The sequence below is a fragment of the Leptonychotes weddellii genome, chromosome 1 (assembly GCF_054177405.1).
Source record: "Leptonychotes weddellii isolate Sample4059 chromosome 1, ASM5417740v2, whole genome shotgun sequence".
In the NCBI taxonomy this organism is placed as follows: domain Eukaryota; kingdom Metazoa; phylum Chordata; class Mammalia; order Carnivora; family Phocidae; genus Leptonychotes; species Leptonychotes weddellii.
In genome coordinates, this window is record NC_138369.1 from 169,197,911 (window position 1) to 169,212,883 (window position 14,973).

Sequence of the window (14,973 nt, forward strand, 5' to 3'; positions counted from 1 at the left end):
AGTATCAAAGCTATAGTAGAGATCAGTGAGGGTACCAAGAGATATTCATTTTACTGTTATTGTCTTAAGTGGGCTTCCCATGGTCTAGGGTGGGTAGTTGTCTAAAGCTCTTAGGGCACATTTGGATGCACATCAGAAATCCCTATTGGGAACATTCTACTCTACTTCCCGTGCATCAGGTAATAGATTTTCCTCTCATAGCTGTGCCATCCTTAGTTCGCATTTTGAGGGATCTACTCCACTCGAACTCACTTATGGCATCCACTATCCTTCCAGGTGTTTCCTTGGGCAGTTTCTTTTCATAGTTGGAACTGAACTGCATTGGTCCACAGGCCGTACTCATTCATGCATTCTTTGTACAAACAAACTCTAGAAATTCAAGCAGATGTCAACATTGCAAGAAGTTCTCCTTTGATCTGACGTGAAAGCAGCTAGCTCATCAATGTGTGTCACTTATGTAGTTCAGGCAGGAGTATTTCCATTTTGTCTCCCAACTTCAGCTCTCCAAGAGTCTGAAACCCCATCGCTAAAATTGATGGGGGGACAGGTATAGTGCTCCCCAAAGCCATCTTTGGAAAATCCTCTCGTATCTCCTTATTCTGAGCCTTTTATAGTTTCAGTGCGTCGCCTACATTGAAACTGCTATAAGGAAGTCTGTCTTGAAACTCACTTTGTGATCTAATATCCCTTACATACTATTACCCCAGTAAAACCTTTTTTTTTTTTTTAAAGGGTTATTTTATTTATTTTTTTTTAAAGATTTTATTGATCTATTTGACAGAGACAGAGATAGCGACAGCAGGAACACAAGCAGGGGGAGTGGGAGAGGGAGAAGCAGGCTTCCCACCGAGCAGGGAGCCCGATGCGGGGCTCGATCCCAGGACCCTGGGATCATGACCTGAGTCGAAGGCAGACGCTTAACGACTAAGCCACCCAGGCGCCCCTCCAGTAAAACCTTTTAATGGTTGCATCGATATGTACATAAAATGGATAAGATCTTATATAAAGTGACAATTTTGACTATCTGGTTTTAAATTAGGTTTATCAAATTGAACACTTAAGAAACATTTCTGTATATAAAGATTAGTATAGATGTCCCATATCAAAAAACTTTTTAATGGAAACCAAAATATTGAATGCATTTATAAAAGCGCACTCTCAACGTTAAGTAAAAAATTCTATGTGTAAGTGTATTAAGCATTTGTTGAAAGCCTAATTTCATCTTATATCTGGTTAAACATAAATCTCCAGAAGGAATGATCTGTATATTATTCTTTTAAGAGGTGCAAGCTATTTGTTTGGGGAAAACTTCACTAATGAGAGGCCCCGATTAAAAATGTCAACTACAGTACTTTTATGGTAAGTTTAAAGCATGTTGCTCTTAGTCATGTGTTTTAATATCTAGCATTTACAGTGCTGTAATGATTTGTCTTTAAGGGGCTGAAAAAGTACAAAGAAATGTGATTAGACATCTCAACAGAAACACCTTGTAATTTAGCTTAATAGTTGTGCTTTATTAATTTCCAAAGTTGTAGCCTTGGCCATAGCTTGTTAATAATGATTCCAACTGCTTATCCAATCTTTAGAGCTTTGCCCCTTTTGGTTTAGTGAACATATTTTATCTTCCCCAAATAGGTCTAATCAGTTAGCTTTTAAAAATTATGAAAAACTTAATGGATTTTTTAATTGACTATTACTCATTATTGTTCAGTAGAAAATAATATCATGTTGTAACAAAGTAGCAACCTATGTATGTGTGCGATTCAATTCATTCAGTTGTGAGTAAAATACCTGATTCTGTGTTTTTTAATGTGTAGTGTGATGCCCTTAAACTTCTCCATTAAGTACATAAGCACAGATAAAATTAAATAAAATCTCATTGGTAAATTATTTTGCCATGTGAGTAGGCAAACTCAGGAGCTATAGCTGTTCTTGATAGAGAATGTTAAAATATATTTGTTTTCAGAATCATGTGCCTTACTTGATAACCGGAGTAACCCAAGTTAACATTGGCTTTTAGGAACTTGCTTGTTTCATTAGCTTCTGGGAACAAAATCCAAAAACAAATATCTCAAGTAAGCAGTTTTCAGTTAAGAAGAAGAAGAAGGTCTGAATTATTCACCAAATAATGACACGGGGATTATTTTTTGACATTGTTAAGAACTTGCTTGATACATTGGATTACAATTAATGGTCTCCAAATCTAGGAAAGTTAAAAAAAAATCATATCTCAATATCTCATTCCTGAGAGGCTCTGCCTCAGGAGGTATCCACTGCCCTGGGAATAAATTCAAACTCTTCCCTGCGGCCTTATAAGTCTGTGAGTGGTGAGTTTCTTGCTAGCCTCAGTCACTCCTCCTCTGCTCTCTGGTCACACTCTAGAAGTGATGATCTCCTCTTACTGCTTCTAATATACTGAGACTTTCTGCACTGGGTCCTCATACCAGCTATTCTTTATGGTAGAGAAACTATATATTGTTCTTCCCATGTCTGGGTCATTCTCATTTTTCAAACTTCATTTCACATATTGCCTCTGGAGACCTTTCCCCTTGACCTTTTCTGACTATCCTATCTATGTAGGAACTCTTTCTTCTTCTTCTAACTCTCCTTGTTCTCCATCATAACACAAAATCCTCTTAAAAAGTCCTTTAAAAAAGTGATTATTTTTCAAAAAACTTGTAATTACATACTTAGCACCTGGAATGGTGCTAAATAGATATGCAACCAATATTTGTTGAATGTATAAATGTCCTCAGAACCTGGGAAAGCACAAAGGCAGTAAAAAAAAAATATTAGTTGAATGAATGAATAGATTTAAGACCAAAGGACTACTTGATAGAAAATACTGTGAGTTATCTTAGAAATGTCTTGAGAGCAGGCCTCTATTAAATGATTCACATCCCCAAAGAACAGTTGCCAATTTATTGCAAGTTTACATTGTTTATCATATTAAACTTTCAAACTGTATATACCTTTTTTTGTCTGATTCTATGAAAGAATTAATGGTCTTTAGAAATATATTCTGAAGTATATTGGGTTTTGATAGCAAAGATTATAATACTATAAATATCTCAATTGTATTTTTATTTTATTTTAAAATTTTTTTAAAGATTTATTTATTTATATTGGAGAGAGAGAGTGCATGTGAGTGGGGAAAGGGGCAGACAGAGAGGGAGAGGGAGAGAATCTCAAGCAGACTCCCCACTGAGCGCTGAGCCCAACACAGGGCTCAGTCTCACCACCCTGAGATCATGACCTGAGCCAAAATCAAGAGTCTGGCGCTTAACTGACTGAGCCACCCAGGCACCCCATCAATTGTATTTTTTAAATTATTAAGTAGAAATTGAGAAGTATGAGCCAGTAATGGGCTCCTAGCAATAGATTTGAACTTGAGATTTTGCTTTGAGAAATAATATTGACTAAGATATATTTTTTCCCCAAAACCACAATGACACATATTTTCTTTTATTAGAGAACAGCATAGCTGATAGATGGGGTTTCACCTACAGTCCAGATCAACAATGAAAGCATATAAAGTATTCATTGCTTACTAAGACATATTATAAGCATATTATAGCCATATTTAGTATGGGCCTATAATCTTGTGACATGTGAAATATTATATATAAAATTTTGACATTTAAAAAATATACTTTTATGATTTCTTTTTGAGATTTAGTAATTTAAGCTCATTACTTTTACCAGAATGTAATGCATCCAATGGAAACCTGATGGTAATTTATATTGATTAGTTTTCTTCAAAATTCCCTTCAATATAGAAAGCATTATGTATTGTATCATTTGATAAATGAAAACTGAACTTCCATGAACAAATTTAAATGTAAAAAGAAAAAAATTACATTTTATCCCTATTTGTTTTTCAAATGTTAAATAAAAACAAAATAAGGAAATACAGCTAATGATTCTGATCTTCCTTTAGGAGGTCCTGCATTCTAGACAAACTTGGATAGAATATGAAGGATGAACCCATTTCTGAATTTTCGGGAAGTTAATCTCTCATTTAGAAGGAAAAATGATGGAGTTGAATGCAAAACTTAAAATAGGGGCACCTGTGTGGCTCAGTTGGTTAAGCGTCTGACTCTTGATTTAGGCTTAGGTAATGATCTCAAGGTTGTGAGATCAAGCCCCGAGTCAGGCTCTGCACTGGGCATGGAGCCTACTTAAAATTTAGTCTCTCTTTCTCTCTCTCTTAAAAAAAAAAACAAAAACAAAAAAACCCCAAAAAACTTAAAATACCACGATACCATGTCGGGAATGCAAGTTTAAAAGCTATAGTTTTTAGGAACTCCCTGGGTATCTTTAGAAACATTTAAAAAGAACATGACAGTTAAAATAAAAACTAATAAACATATACAAATCAGCACATGAGGTTTTTTAGTTCACTTGCCTATGCTTAAAATTGAAAGTGATATCCATCTTCCTTTTAAGTTTTGGCCTCCCTACTTGAAATGACTATTCTGCTTTTTTAAGTGATTGTATTGCGAATGACCCAAGCTAACCTTTACTCTGAAATGCCTCTGTCTGTCATAATCCATCCTGGTGTCTTCTGAGTTGCTGTCAGAGGCTTGGCCTGCCTGTCTTTGACCTCTGCATCCCAAATTTACTCTACGTTTACTGGGGCCCAGAGCATGATTTGTGCAAATCATCTGTGAGTGTCGTGCTTGCTCAGTCTGAACAGGGTAGCCTGGCAGGTAGACCAGAAAGCAGGGAAATGGGGTTAGATGCTCTCAGTGGTGGAAGGCATTGGAAACAGGAAAACAAAACTGTACAGTAGTCTGAAGGCCACTAAAGGCCATCAGAAATTGAGGAATGGAAGTAAAGAAGAGTGTCTACTAGGCGGTGACAGTATGTTTGGAGACTTTGACGTTGGGTTCATTGGCCTATGCTTATTTATGCAGGGAATACAGCACGAAACACACCCCTTTCTGTTCAGAAACATTTAAGGCCCCTTAGAACATATGGGAGTACCCTCATATCTCATCTCAGAGCTTACTTATAGGCTGTGTTTGAGGAGAGCTCAGTCCTAGGAACTACTTCTTGTCACTAGAAGGGGAATTCACTAACAACAGTTACAATATTGAATGGTGACAGAGAAGCATGTCCTCAGTTTTGCAGAAAGAATGAAATATTGACACTAAATTTGCAATCTATTTTTCCTTTTTTTTTTTTAAGATTTTATTTATTTATTTGAGAGAAAGAATGAGAGAGAGAGAGAGAGAGCACATGAGAGGTGAGAGGGTCAGAGGAAGAAGCAGACTCCCCGCTGAGCAGGGAGCCCAATGTGGGACTCGATCCCGGGACTCCAGGATCATGACCTGAGCTGAAGGCAGTCACCCAACCAACTGAGCCACACGGGCGCCCGAAATCTATTTTTCTAAGTGGAGAAAACTTTTCCAAACTCCAAAATTTCAAGATCATGCAATTTGCATAAATGACATAGTCTTTTTTAGTGAAACAATCAAGAGTGATTTGATTTAAATTTGAATTATCCCTTTTATATGGAAGGGGCAGAATGCATTTGACTAGCACATGTATTTTAAAGATTATATCGGAGATAATTTTAAGTTGTGCTCTTCTTGAGGATATTCATTTACTATATGTTTGAGGAAATCAGAAGACTATGTAAATTGAAATGTTTAAACCTGATGTGAAAAAGGAAAATATCCTCATTTATAAAATAAAGAGAAAATAATTCATTCAACTACCATTAGTGTTGGTGCACAGTGGTTTAGCTTGTGCTTTCAAGTAATTTATAAACATGAAGATGATCTTAGTCTTGATATTTAAAAGTAATTGAAGTGATGATTCTATTATGGGTAAATGGAGTACACAGTGGATGTATTTCTTTTGTTTACTGAGCTGTGCTTTGTGCAAGAAAACTCCTAGAAGCAGAAATCTTGATAATTTTGAGGCCAGAAAAGATCGATTAGAAAAAAAGTCATTTATTGAGACATGAGAGGATGGTGACATTTGAAATAAGGATTTCATATGTTAATTTCAAGGCAGAATTTTTGGTATGTGCAGTTTTTTTCTCAAAATATCAAAATGGCTCTATAATAATGTTTTGTTCACATTAGAGACAATGTGGACAGAATCTTTCCTTGTGAGGTTTTTACTGTTTAAAAAAAATGATTTTTTTTTTTTAATGTAACTTTGACAAAAACAGTCCTCTTATCTTTGGTTGGATTCTACACTGCAAAACCAGTTTAGGTATGTTTGGTTTAAATGACCATGTACACTAATTAGAAAGAAAACAGTTCACCAGGAGCTATACCAAATACAGCCCTGCAAATGGTATGAGCTTTTCCCAAGGATCCATATTGTCCTTGGACTTGGCTGTTGTATTATACTTTAAATGGAATTGATTGTGTGGTTGTAATGAAAGTAACAGATTGATTTCTATCCAGTGTTACAAAGAGTAAATAGAAAAATGTTCCTGTCTTGACCTGCATTCATAACCAATGGGATTTGCTGGCTTTAGACCCAATCCTTAATAAGAGATAAGATGCAAATGTAATAAAACCGGCTTCTAAGTTTAAGGATCTTTTCAATGCTCATCAAAGATGTTTCTTGTTGCATTTAGATGTGTTTGTATTGATTAGATCACAATCACATAGGAAATGTTACTTTCTTTAAACGCTATTCATAACTTATCATGTAATTAGCATTCATATGTGGCTTTATAAACATATTAAGATTATTGAAGTGGGGGTTATGACACAGTGGTATACATTTTAATTGTCCTTAAAACTGAATTGCCTTTTTTAGTTATTTAAGTAAATGATGATTGTTTAAGTTCGGATCTATTTGACTATTTTTGGTTAACAAACAGTTTTGGCTGTGGAGTAAATTTTTAAAGGTGTAACATTAGTATAAGGTAGTAGTATTTCTTCTGAAGGACTGTTTCTGTTGCATATTCATTCAGAATTATCCTTGTGTTATTTATTAAGATATGAAATACTTGTTTCCAATAGTGAACTGTTAGCTTTTTTCCTCCATTGTGATCATGTAGAAGATAATCATGCATGAGTACTATAATTAGATTTTCTTTTACTCTAGTATTCAGGATTTTATGAGCATTTTCCCCTATTCACCCTTCAGTAAATAAAACTCAGGCCGACAAAACAAGGAATCTAAATATGAAATACAGTTGGTAACTTACTTTGCTATAAATGAAGGAACGCAAAAAAAAAAAAAATCTAACAATTCATTTGTAAGCAACAGTTTCTTCACACATTATGTGACTTTTTTGGGATTTGTTTTATGTTTTGGGTAAAACAGTTTAGTATAATGATGCCTAGATGAGACAAAACAAAACATAACAAAATTTAAAAAAAACAAGAACTAACACATTTGACTGCCTATGTTTCTCAGTTGTAGCTTCCAAGAGCGCTCTGTTCTTCCAGCCGACTTGATACCCTGCAGGTTCTGGTAGACAATTCACAGGAAAGGCTTAGACATCGAGCTTGCATGCTTCTTGACTCCATTTTAAACCTTTTGTTCACACCAGGGTGGCATTTTTTCACACCGCATGTGGCAGTTTTGACTCCTATCCAACTTGTCTTATAAAATCAAAGTCTGTGATTTTTTACATTCACAGGGCTGCTTCCCGAACTGCTACTGCTGTTTGTGTCTTTCCTAGTGATTGGTGCAGAAGTTTATAGCAAAATGTGTTTTAGGGAGGGGGAGGAAGATGAAAGCGATATGAAAAACGTTCTGCCCTGAAACACAGGAAATACATTTTAAATAAGACGGATTGACTCTGTAAAGACCGTACATGAAAATCCAATATACTTACCCCTATTTTTGTTATTTTTTTGTGACACTGTGCTGAATACACAGCTTAATTTAAAAAAATATATAACGATATCACTTTCAAGTTGAATGATGTTATTTAAAAAAAAAAAAAAGCCTGTCATGTAATTGCAAAAGAAAATCTCATCCTCAGACTAATATAATTATTTTCCTATAAAAATGTATAATATTCAGGTAGTGCAAATGAATTTTGCTTTTAGATATGATCATGCAACATACCCCATTTTATTTTCAGTTCAACCATGCATAAAATAAAACCTATTAGTTGAAAAATTTCTACTGTGGACATTTAAATAATTTCTGTATCAACTTCTTCATTCTTAAAGTTTTCTTCTTTCCCCTATGTTTAATTAAAAATATCACTTTAATCCTCATTAATTTCATTCATATGTTGTAATAATAAATCACACAGGTTATTTCAAATAAGTGATATAAAGCAATAATTATGAAACAAGAACAGAAGTGGAAAATTTTACCAAATGCAAAAGGTCTGTGCATTGGCATGTTTCTACAGAGTAAATATGAGCAATGATATAAAAACTACAAATGGAAAATCTCTGTAGATGATCTGGCAATAATAAATGTATACATATTTTTATACTTTCACTTTGAAATTCTTATATTGTTTAAAGATTATCTCTTATTTGTATTAACAAAAACATGTAAAAGAACATTTTAAAGTATTCCCTACTAAGTGATTTATTTCAGCATTTTTTTAGGGGGTATAGGGAAAGATTTCTATTTCAATCAACAGATAATAATTATATGATTTCTTATATTTTCTGAAGTTTTAGAATAGTTGATTTGTTGTTTTTAGATTACTGGGTTTTTTTGAACAGTAACCATTCAATCACAGCATAAAGAGAAATGAAAACTCGGTTAATAGAAGCAAATGTTTAATGTAGTAATAAGTATTTGTTAACAGTGTTAACAAATTTAAGATGAAAGAATCTGATTGCATATTTTATAAAATTTTTAGCTACAAAGCCAACTTAAATAAGCAAAATCATTTTAGTTAATGTTAAGTCTTATATTCGATATATAGAAAAGAACCATATTATTGTGCTTTAAATATATATATGAAAGAAAAAGTGTAGATTATGATTTTTTATGCCTTCTTCCACAAAATACCTACATAAATTCATTGTATCTGAATTATTCATTACAATATTTGAAATATGAAATGAATCCATTATATTGAGAAAGACCTCAATTTAGAATTTGGATTTTTTTCACTTTCTGGAATAACAAACCATGATTGACAAGAACATAGCAGAAAAATAGCACTTTGTTGTAAGTTCTGTAACAGTAGATGTACTAGCAGACAGAGAACAACCGCTCGCTTACTTTTCCTTTTGCAAATACAACACTACTTCAACTACAACTCCTATGAAGTATTTGAAAATAAAGCAAGAGACATTTTTTCTCAGGAATAACAAAATCAAAATGGTTAATGTAAACAAAACTCCATTTAAAACAAATGAAATGCAATAGATTTTATAGTCTGGAATTTTCTTATGATGTATAGATGTTTATCAAGTACAATTTTTTGCCCATCTTTGAGTTAATTTAAAATCTGACTTCATTAGAAAGAGAAAGAAAAAATTATTTATATGTGAATACAAAAATTCCATAAAGATCAAATAAAAGCCCTGTCATGTAAAACAAAACAAACAATTGAAAGCAAGTAAAATATCCAAATAAACACATACCTACCTAATTGAAGGTTAGTATTAAGCCCTCATATAAAACTAAACAGCATCTGGAAATCTAGCAAACCATTTGAGATTAAGAATATGAAAGACAAAAAAAAAAATCATTATCTAAAGAAATGTAAGTTAAGTTTATGAAATAAAATTTACCTACTTTTGCAGCTCATATGTTTGTTGAAAAAAAGTATGACTTTATTTCATGTGCATGCCAAAGAATGTAGAAATATATATAACCCATCATTTTTCATTCTCTAGTATAGAAAACCCCAACTTTTATTGCTTTAAGTTTCTTATTTCCTACCCTCCCCACCTACTCCCTCTGCTTCTTCAGACTGTCTTCTGTCCAGCATCTCTTCTATTTGAGGTGAGCCAAGTAAGACCCCCAAACAGACACACAAAATAACCACCACCCAGCTGAAGAGAAACAGGTCTTCTGCCTTTGGCCTGTCCTTATATGTTAATAAAATCAGCTCCTGCATTCTGCCACCAAATTCAGCTTGGAAGTAATCCTCTTCTTAAGGCTGGATAAAAAGAGTACTCATTGTGAATTATGTTTCATCTGTCACAATAACCTTCTTTATTCTGTCATGGACCTCCCCTTTGCCTGTGGCAATTAGAGAAAATAGGTGTGCCTTGAAGTATGAGATAGTGGTTTTTTTAAAACAAAACAAAACAAAACTGATGACACACAGACAATGCTTGCTAAGCAGGATACTGAAGATCAGCTTATGAGGCATTTTGAAGTGGCTCTGAATTTTTTTTAAGTAAAAGAATACATTTTAAGAATGAGCAGGTGGTATAGTTGCCATTGGTTATTGTTAACATCAGTTACTGAGGACAAGCAGTGAATTGTATTAAAAATGAAATGTAAACAATGTATTTTCATATTGCATACTTTCTAATTAAATCATGTCATAAGATACATATCATAAATATATGGTATTTGTTTAACATACCAAATGACAGTAGTAAATTTATATGCCTTAAAGTATATTTCAATACTCCCGACTAACATTTTTACAAATTTTTAAAAGGGGAAAAACAAAGAAAATTTTTCCCATTCACAGAGTTTATCAAACATTTTGTTTAACTTAAAATCAATGTGATTATTTGATTTACTTACTCTTACAAATCACTGAAATTACCTTGAGGCAGTTCAAGTTCACCTTTCTGGAATTAAATCTGTTAAATGATAGACATCATCTAATCATCATCTTGAAAAGATATCTCAACTTTTTGGCTTAACAGGGTACATTGATACCACATGTAGTCACGAATAAGTTAAGCTAGAAGAGCTCAAAAAGCTACAAAAGAAAAAGAAAAAAAAACAAACCATAGTTGGCAGAAAAGAAAGTACTCCTTCTAATAGCAAAAGAAAGTCACTGCTGATGAATTAACTCAAATAGTCATCATAACAGTTGGATAAGATAACAGCATATAAATAATTTAAGCTAACAGGAAATTCATAAAGTCTGAAGAAAAAATTCTTGAGACTAAAGGAAAACCCTTTGGCCCACAGCACAGGTTGGGCACAAAAGTGCTTGCTAAGCTATCTATTTCACACATGCAACGACAGAAGGTTCGATATTCATTCGATCGATGAGTGAAAAGGCACAATGGCAAAATCAGACAGACTTCTTTTCAAATACAGATCTCCAATGTCCTCTACAGTCTACAGATGCACGGCTGGTGGCGTGGCTCAGACGGAGCAAGGGTTACATCAAGGCTGTTCTCTGGACCGTGCAAACAGTCTAGACCAATGACCTGCAGCATCATGCCCTTTGAAGAAGAGGCAAGTTCGGTCACGATGAAGAAAAATCAAGGCGTACCCCTTTTAACAATAGGGAGCAGCTCGAGGCTGCAAAGAGGTAAGCAGGGGTAAGAAGAAACCGGCATCTGCTTCCATGGTTACAGGCCAACTATGAGAACCTTGCTTTTCAAGGGAGTCTGTTCTCAGGCTCCCTCACGGGGTATGCCATGCATTATAAGCAAAGGCAGGTTGAGCCGAAACCCACATAGTTATTTCAGAGTAAAATGATACGGAGCACATAGTGGCAGAAAAAAAAGTCACATGACTGTTAAGAACCTGACTTGGGCTATTTCAGAATAGAATTCTTTCCCCCCTCTATGCCAGTTTAAATAAAGACAGTGAATTTGTGTAAAACAAACAGCGATGAGAAACATGATTTTCATTTCTCAGGCTCTTGTGTGAGAAGAGGTCAAGGGTCAAGAAAATACCCACCTCCCCATGGCAGGACCACGTACAGTACAGTCCTGTTTCTATAGCTTTATTATGGATATCATTTAGAAATAGTTCCCATTTTTTTTTTTGCTGGACTATGACATTGAATATATGTTCTTGTGAATCTCTCTCTCTGACCTGATTCTCTTTGATTTCCTGCCCTGGATTTTCCCATGTTTATGTTTATTTCTGTGTTTAGATCTCATGAGGAAGGGTAGGAGATTTGGTGAGAAACTTCTTTGGTGTCGTGTTACTGTTCTAAGCAAGTGTGGGGTTTCCTCTGTCTTTTGTAATAGTCAAAATTCAAATCTATGTCAAAACCAGTGGCCTCCAACAATAGTTCTGTTTCTAATTCATGCATTTATATTTTATTTGTTGCTTGGCTACTTCAATGAATCTGTAGACTCAAATAAAAAAGTTTTTTTTTTTTCCCTTTCTGTGAGATATTTAGTTGTTAAGTTGGCTCTTGTAATGTGACATACTAGCAGCTGATGCTACTTGAATAAAAATTTGAACAAATTTAAAAGGTAGCATATTCTGTATTATTGAGGATAGTTCTACTATAATAACCACACAAAATGCAGATACGTGAATAATTAACATAGATAAGACATCCCCCTAACAATGTACCGTAACTAAATATTGGAAGAACTCACATTTGTTACCTTCCAGTGACGTACAGTTAACTATAGATCTTTGCAATCTATCCTTTGAGAAATTTTTGTTTGCAAATTGTTAAAATTAGAGGATGAAAGAGGAAGGAATGCTCTAAAGGGCAAGGCATAAAACAACTTTCATTAAATTTATTATTCAGAAGCTTTGTATAGTACTATAAATGAGCACTGTATGGTCTGGTGGTATGGAGATACTCATTTTAAATACTTACCTTGAAGGGAAATTATCTTGTAGCTTTACAAAGACAATTAAGTGTTGGTGGCCATGAATAGCCACAATTTTATACTCTTAATTAAGAAATCAGAGGATAATTTTCTGGCGTGTTCCTCCATACTGATGCCGTGTTTTGAGCTAGGTTCATGGCTAAACATATGCATGCGGTTTTATTTCTTTCGATGTGTTGAGATACATTAATTTCTATGCTTGGATGGTGAGAAAAGCGCATGGGGTAAAAAAATGAACTACTGTGGTATCACTATTTTACTATAGTAATTCACACACTGTTATAAGTAATGAACAGATTATCTAAAAGGATGTTATAGTTGTTTTTTTTTTTAATAATTTACTCACTGCTAAGATAATTCAACATCAGAGTTTCTTTGATATACCAACAGATCATACTGGCTGGCAAAGGTCAAGTGCCAGTTATTTCTTCAGTGGAAAAATCTACCTGTCAATTCTCCAAAGGAAAGCAAAACAAAAGCAAATGCACTAAGGTTTACATATTGCATGATAACTCAAATTGTAGTTAAAAAAAATGAGACTTTGCATGAAATCTGTTGCAAAATAGCTGGGTTTTTTTTCAGTTAACATTTAGCCATTAATCTTGCTCTTTTGTTTTTCAAAACATACTCAGTTTTATGAATATTTATGTGTGAACATAAATTACTCTAACTTGCTAAATGTGGATATATGTAAACACTTGGAGACATTGTCATGGAATCAGATTGATAGTTATTAAAACACTATTATTTTAACACATTAATATGCAGATAGGACACTTCATACTGAGTATTTAGGGGAGAAATGACAGCTTCTTTTCTTAAAAAAGATTCTCTATATCTGAAGTACTCAATAGCTCAGTAATATGTCCATACTACATGGAGTTTGCAACAAAAACTCTGCTCATTTATCAAGATGTGTTGGACTTAAATATTCCTTAGAATTAAATTTTAGAACAATTAGTGTATTTTGCCTTTCTTACTGCAAAATCAAAAAAAGAAAAACTAAATTTGCCTTACCTAATGGAGCATTTAAAATAAAAAGACTGAAATTTTCCAGTGCTTTAGTGTCTCATAGTGCTTTGAATATAGTAGATGCTCAATAAAATGTCTAACAAATGAATAAACCTGCAATTGCACTAATGAAACAATTATCTAAACATAATCTGGTCTCATAAAAGACAGGACAGAATCTCCTCTACTTACTCATGGATCTTTTTTTTACCTTTTTGTTTTGATCTTTCTACACAAATAAGTACCTTTTATCAGTAAACTGTGATTCCTGAATGCCTGCTATGTGTCCAATGAGACTAGAAGTGAATAACCAGAGCCACAGTTCCCAAATGAGATTCTAAAAAACACTATTATTCTAAAAGATGTTACTTTGGTGTTCTGGGACCAAAAACAAAACAAAACAAAAACAAAAACAAAAGCCCTGGAGTCAAATATGTATGAGAGAGATGCTATATTAAACAATGTTAAATGGATTGTTCATATGCAATACTTTCTGGGGCAATCAAAAATTAATGTATATAGTGTATCCCTAAGAGGGGCATATTTTCCAAAGTTACTTAATTTTTTCATGAATACTTATTAACTTATATGGATGTATGCATTTAATCAACTTCCCCATAAAATATTTATTAATTTAATACGGCCTAATTTCAATGATGTGCTGAAGCTAGCTTAGCTAAAACCATCTTGGATGAGCTCATTGTAATGATTCCTTTCTAAATTCCATCTTAAAGAGATATCCTTCTCTTGGCTTGAAATTGGATATAGCAGAAGTATTTGCACCATAGAAATCGGCCAATACTGCAAATTAGGGCCTTTTTAATCTTTTTTTTAGAAGCTGTTGTTAAACATCCACCAGCACACTATTGCCTAATTTCCTCTCTGAATCCGTCTTTGTAGGTAAATTATAACCAGTAACAGGTCAATAAGTTTAGAAGTTTTCTATTCATCAACCTGTTTAAAATACAAAACTATTTAAATTAATTATGTAGATTAGACACAAAAGAGAGGGAGAGCCGTGGAAAATATTAGACATTGTAAATTTTCCTTAAATATTTAGCTTTTATATCAGGAATTCAGATAATTTATCTTTCTGACTTTTCTAATTTACCTGAATAAATATCTCTGTTTATTCCTTTATCTCTTTTCTAACAAAGTATTTATATACACTGGTATATAATTGTCAGTTAATTTTTTTTTTTTTTTTTTTAAAGATTTTATTCATTTATTTGACAGAGAGAGAGAGAGAGAGAACAAGTAGGCAGAGAGGCAG

General features: G+C 33.6%; 1 protein-coding gene across 2 annotated transcripts in view; it reads left to right on the forward strand.

The window, feature by feature from the left end:
- Positions 1-14,973, forward strand: part of LOC115944092 (uncharacterized) — a 501,430-nt gene that overhangs the window by 234,983 nt on the left and 251,474 nt on the right. Inside the window, exon 4 of one of the 2 annotated variants that reach the window (XR_014138746.1) lies at positions 11,220-11,416. The exons of the other annotated variant lie outside the window; for it this stretch is intronic. The gene's annotated coding sequence lies outside the window, so the exon portion shown is untranslated. The remainder of the gene's footprint in view (positions 1-11,219; positions 11,417-14,973) is intronic. 2 annotated transcript variants of the gene reach the window in all.